This window comes from Callorhinus ursinus, unplaced genomic scaffold (assembly GCF_003265705.2).
Source record: "Callorhinus ursinus isolate GAN/ISIS: 27379988/994484 unplaced genomic scaffold, GSC_fseal_2.0 scaffold8, whole genome shotgun sequence".
Taxonomy (NCBI): domain Eukaryota; kingdom Metazoa; phylum Chordata; class Mammalia; order Carnivora; family Otariidae; genus Callorhinus; species Callorhinus ursinus.
The window spans coordinates 3644146-3649816 of NW_027397070.1; the positions used below are offsets into that span (position 1 = coordinate 3644146).

Sequence of the window (5671 nt, forward strand, 5' to 3'; positions counted from 1 at the left end):
TGAGGAATTTTTAACCTCAGGAAACAAACTGAGGATTGCTGGAGTGGTGGGGGGTGGGAGGAACGGGGTGGCTGGGTGATAGTCATTGGGGAGGGTATGTACTATGGTGAGCGCTGTGAATTGTGCAAGACTGTTGAATCACCGATCTGTACTTCTGAAACAATGCAATATATGTTAAGGAAAAAAAAAAGAAGAAGAAGATAGCAGGAGGGGAAGAATGAAGGGGAGTAAGTTGGAGGAAGAGACGAACCATGAGAGACGATGGACTCTGAAAAACGAACTGAAATTTCTAGAGGGGAGGGGGGTGGGGGGATGGATTAGCCTGGTGACGGGTATTAAAGAGGGCACGTTCTGCGTGGAGCACTGGGTGTTATGGACAAACTCTGAATCATGGAACACTACATCAAAAACTAATGATGTAATGTATGGTGATTAACATAAAAAAAACACAAAAAAACCTCTGTGACCGAGCGTTTCTGTGTCTGGCACCCGACCCCATGTGGAGTCTCCAAACCCAGCAGATCCCTGCGGTGCACTTCGGCGCCGCTCCTCCCCAGAAAGGGGAGTCTCACCAGTTCCGCCGCTTGTTGGGTCCCTGCTGGAGGAGCAGTGGCCCGACTGGGCCGCGGATCACAGTTTATGGCAACCCCGAGCTGAGAGCCCGCGCCTCAGCTCCGTCTCTGCAGCCGGCTTCCCTGCTCCGATACCCGGGAGCTCTGCCACACTCAAGGACCCCCAGTCTTTCTGTGACCCCGAGGGTTCTGAGACCACACTGTCCTGCGAGGGTTCCACCCCCCGCTTAGCCACTGGAGCGATGTCCCTCAGTGGAGTCAACTTCTAAAAGTTCTGATTTTGTGCTCCGCGGCTCTCTCACTTGCCAGAAACGGCCGACGGAGGCCCCCTCCCCCGCCGTCTATCCTCCCGAATATCGCCTCGGATTCACTTCTCCGCACGTCCTACCTTCCAGAAAGTGGTCACTTTTCTGTTCAGAGTGTTGTTACTATTCTTGTCTTCGCTCTCCTGTTGAGTTCGTAGGTGTTCAGAATGGTTTGATCCCTATTCAGCTGAATTCCTGAGACCAGACGAAATCCAGGTCTCCTACTCCTCCGCCATCTTGCTCCACCCCCAAATGTTTGTTTGTTTCATGTTGTCCAAGAGATACCTTAACTAATCCTCATTAAAAAAAATTCTTTTCTTTTTGTTGTTCAGCTTGGTTCTTTGCATTACCCTCTTTTAGATCCCTGATCCATTCTTCTGCATCCTCTTATCTAGTGTATTTTTAATAACTTTAAATTTAAATTTAACTAAACTATTTATTATTATTAACTAAACCATTTATTAAATTTAACTAAATTTAAAAATAACTAAATTTAAAATAATTTTATCTAGTTATTTTAATAACACTAGTTATTGTATTCTATAAATTTGGTCCTTTATTATATGTTTTCTATCTCTTTGTTGAAGTTATCACTCAGTTTTTCCATTCTTGGGTTTGAAGTTTGGTATTTATTATATGTTTTCTATCTCTTTGTTGAAGTTATTACTCAGTTTTTCCATTCTTGGGTTTGAAGTTTGGTAAGTATTTTATGATTATTAAACTCTATCAGGCATATCTCCATTTTATTTAGTTCTTTGTCAGATTTTTGTCTTGTTCTGTCATATGGAGTATATTCCTATGTCTATTCACTTTACTTGGCTTTCTGTGTTTTTCCTAGGAATTAGGCAGAAGTGCTATTTCTTAACTTGAATGATCTCGTGTATGGTCATTTCCAGTGTAGATTGTGCCTGGTGAAAATGCTGGCTGCCTGGATCTGTGTGTGGTATGGACAGGGTCTCAGGGCACTCCTTGCTGAGGCTGCCTTGGTGGGATGGCCAGAGCTGTCTCAAGGCTCTCTGTGCTCAGGGTGCTCTTGCAGGAAAGCTAAAGTGGGTACAAGCTGGCAGGACCTGGGGCTTTCTGCAAAGAGGGTGCCCTGGGCCACTCCACACAAGTACTCCCCTGGGGCTTTCCATACAGAGGGTATCCTGGCATAATAACTGAAGCTGAAGTTGGTGTGAGCAGAGGTGTCCCAGGGTGCTTAGCATTGGGATGCACTGATGGGGTGACTGGGGCCAAGGCAAAGATGGGCTTGGGTATTCCAGAGCGCTCTGCACTGGGGGTGCCCTAGCAAGCCATCTGAAGCCAAAGTGTTGAGCCTGGAGTGTTCTGAGATACTTTGTGTCTATGTCAACTTGGCATGATGGCTAGAGCTATAGTGAGTGCTGACCAGGGGTGTTTAGTGTGCTGTGCTAAGGGGGCTAGGTTCATAGCGGCAGTAGGCTGGCTAGGGCCCTGGACCCTGTTCCTGTTTAGGCTATCAGTGGAGGAGGAACTCTGGCAACTTGGAGAGTTTCAGCAGCTCCTCTGCCCTGTGGCAAGGCTCTAAGGCTAGTTCCTTTATACTGTAGTTGCTTTTTTAAACAACACCCCCCCCCACTCCCCCTGCATTCAGGACTGATGTGGGCTAGAGGCCTGGTGCTCACTGAGATGACAGGCCAGACAAAGCATCTGGAACACTGCCCTTGTCTGCACTATCAAGGTGGAGGGTAGCCTAAACCATATGCTCACCAGCCCTTTTGACCTGGGGAGAGTTTAAGCAGCTCTCCTGTCATGTGGTGTACTAGGGATGGATATTTTATATATTATTCTCTTAAACCATGACTTTTTTTTCCTATGCCCCAGCATAGATGAATCTGCTTTTGGATTTTTTAGTACTATCCCTCTTCCCTGTAGGGGGTTCCTTTTGTTGCCAGGTCTCCTCTCTTTTGTTATTCTCCGTGTGGTCTCTTTCTCTTGTGCAGAAGCAGTTCAGTCAGCCCTCAGTACTTCGGGAGAAATTGTATAAATATGTATAGATTTGGTATGTCTGTGGAGGAGGTGAGTTCATGGTCTTCCTACATCACCATAAACCCTCTGATTTTCAAAGCTATTTGGTATTGGGCTCTTTTTCCTGGTATAGATTCCCAGTTTAGGGGTTCCCAATGTGGAGCTTGAATCCCTCATTCCTCAGGAGGACCACTACACTTATGATATCCCATTTGCTAGTGGGTTTCCACTAGACAATTTTCAAACTATTTTTTTTCCACCGGGTCTCAGGGTGAGCACCATTGCATGTGACGTCTCCAAGAGGTGAATCTGTTTCCTTTAGCACTTTGGAACCCCCAACATCAGTCACCTTTTAGCTCTGTTACAGTCTCAGGGATGGGTGCCCTATGTAGGGCCTCCTCTGGGAGAAGCAGATTCCTGTTTGGTGAGATACCTCCCTACTATGTCACCACATCAGGGATGGTGTTTTGTTTTTGTGAGACCATGTCTCAGCCTCTTCTACCCATTTGATGTGGTCCTTTTACCTTTTGTTGTGGAGATTTTTTTCAGAGGGAAATGATCCATTTGTAGCTGGAGATTTGGTGTGTCTGTGGGAGGGGATGAGTTCAAGATCTTTCTATAAACCCAGCTTTGTCTAAGATCAATTTCTACTGGGATAGTTAAGATTAGCCTCTTGACTCATCTGCTTAGAACAGGAAAGGGTTTACCTTTCCTGGAAAAAAGTAGATCACTTTTTTTTAAATAAATGTCTATTTTAATGTTTTTTTCACAATAGAATAAATACTTCTCTTGATGACTGTAGACACATAAGGCTGTTTGGTGGTATTCAGAACCACCACAGAAATGGTGGTCTTCCTGATCAGTGTGTAATCTTAAGTAATTAAGGAATTACTTCTCTGAAACTGCTGTCAAACCAGCAGGATTGCATTTATGCATCCATCATTTTCAGCATTGTTGGTAACTGGGCCTATTTGCCCCAAATAACTTTGCCTCCTTGTGTCACAAGGCCCAGCTCACTCACGTTCACCTCAATTACAGTGCCTTTGGTAATAACACCCAAAGTTGTATGTAGTGGGGATGAAGGATTCTTTTTTACACCAAGTATTGGCAGGCAAAAGGTGGCTTTCAATTCAGGATGTGTTACATGGGCCTTTTTGAAATGTAAGCCCATTGGTCTAATGAATCTTTCATATTTAGGTGGTTTTCCAGTAAAGCCGTCTCCAACAAAGCAGACTTCAGTGACCATCCTCTTCCATGCTTGCTTCTTTCTCTTTCCTGTTCTAACAACTTTTAATACTTCTGTTTCTCCCTGGGCACGAACTTTGGGTAAAGCAACTTCCCATTTTCCTGCTTTCTCTTTTCATTTTTGTTTAATCATATTGGAAAGTACTTTAGCTCGGGACTGTCCCTCTCTGTCCAGTAGATACACAGGTACTGCTCCTTGTGGAGTCTTTTGTTTGGTGTTTCTCTTTTCATGCATCTCGATAGTCTTTTTCATTTGTATTTTCTCAGCATGGCGCTGTTTATGGTAGAGGTTAGCTTTCAGACCAATCATCTTTTTTGCCTTCTTTGAACGTTCATGAGCCTCTCGACCTTTCTTTTTTTCTCATGGTAATCCAAACGATAGCCATATCGCTTCCAGTGTAACTCAATATATTCATTTTGTGGCATGGTGACAGCTGCAGAGCCATTGGGTGCAGCTGCCGGGGAGCGAAGAAGCTCTCAATTTTCGGGTCTCCGAGACCCGTGAACTGACTCCACGCTTTTTTTTTTAAAGGATTTTATTTATTTATTTGTCTGTCAGAGAGAGAGCACAAGTGGAAGAGAAGCAGGCTCCCCACTGAGCAGGGAGCCCAATGCAGGACTTGATCCCAGGGCCCTGGGATCATGACCTGAGCTGAAGGTAGATACTTAACTGACTGAGCCACCCAGGCAGCCCAGGATCACTTTTAGACCTTTTTTTTTCTTACATATGATGTCTACTACATAATACAAAAATTAAAAGACTTGTGAAGAGGCAAGAAAATGTATCCCATAATTTAAGAAAATATCAATAAAAGCAGATACACATACATCCAGATACTAGATTGACAAAGACAGGAGAAAAATTGACCAAAAACAAATATTTTATAGCTAAAATATTTAAGATTTTAAATGAGTTTTAACATTAGCTTGAAAAGACAAAAGACCTGCTTATGGAACTCAAGGGTAGGTCAATAAAGAAACTGAGGCCCAAAGAGAAAACAACAAAGCATATGGGACATAATACAGGGATACAGACAAGTGGTTTAATATGTTTATAACTGGAGTATCAAAAAAGGGATGATATAGAGCATGGCACAGAAGCAATATTTGGAAAGGTAACTGCTAAGAGGTTTCTAAAATAGATACATCAACCTGCATATTCAAGAATCACAGAGAACAGAGCACCAAATAAATACAAAGAAAACTGCTAAGCACAGGTAGTGGCAAGTGGATGTGCAGTTCATATTTCATCAGCCAAAAGTGGTCAAATGACCATACATCAATGCAAGTGTTTAAGAAGAAAGGAAGGGATAATAAAATATTGGTAACAACAATGAACCTCCACATGCATATTACTGTACAGTTTTAATCTTACTGAATCTGTCCCTTTAGGAATCTTTTCTACAGTCATCTACATTTGATTTGTGTGTTAAAGAAAGAATAAAATAAATATGAATATGGTAAATTTCAAAAAGATGAATTGCTATAGTCTTTACTTTTTCAGTACTAGTCTTCTGCCATGTCACTTGAGGTATTCAGTCAGTCACTGCCAAAATACTT

The 5671-nt window shown here is 43.0% G+C and overlaps 1 pseudogene; it reads right to left on the bottom strand.

Moving 5' to 3' along the window:
• Positions 1-3833: 3833 nt before the first annotated feature.
• On the bottom strand, positions 3834-4623 carry LOC112818185 (ribosome biogenesis protein NSA2 homolog pseudogene; annotated as a pseudogene).
• Positions 4624-5671: the final 1048 nt, after the last annotated feature.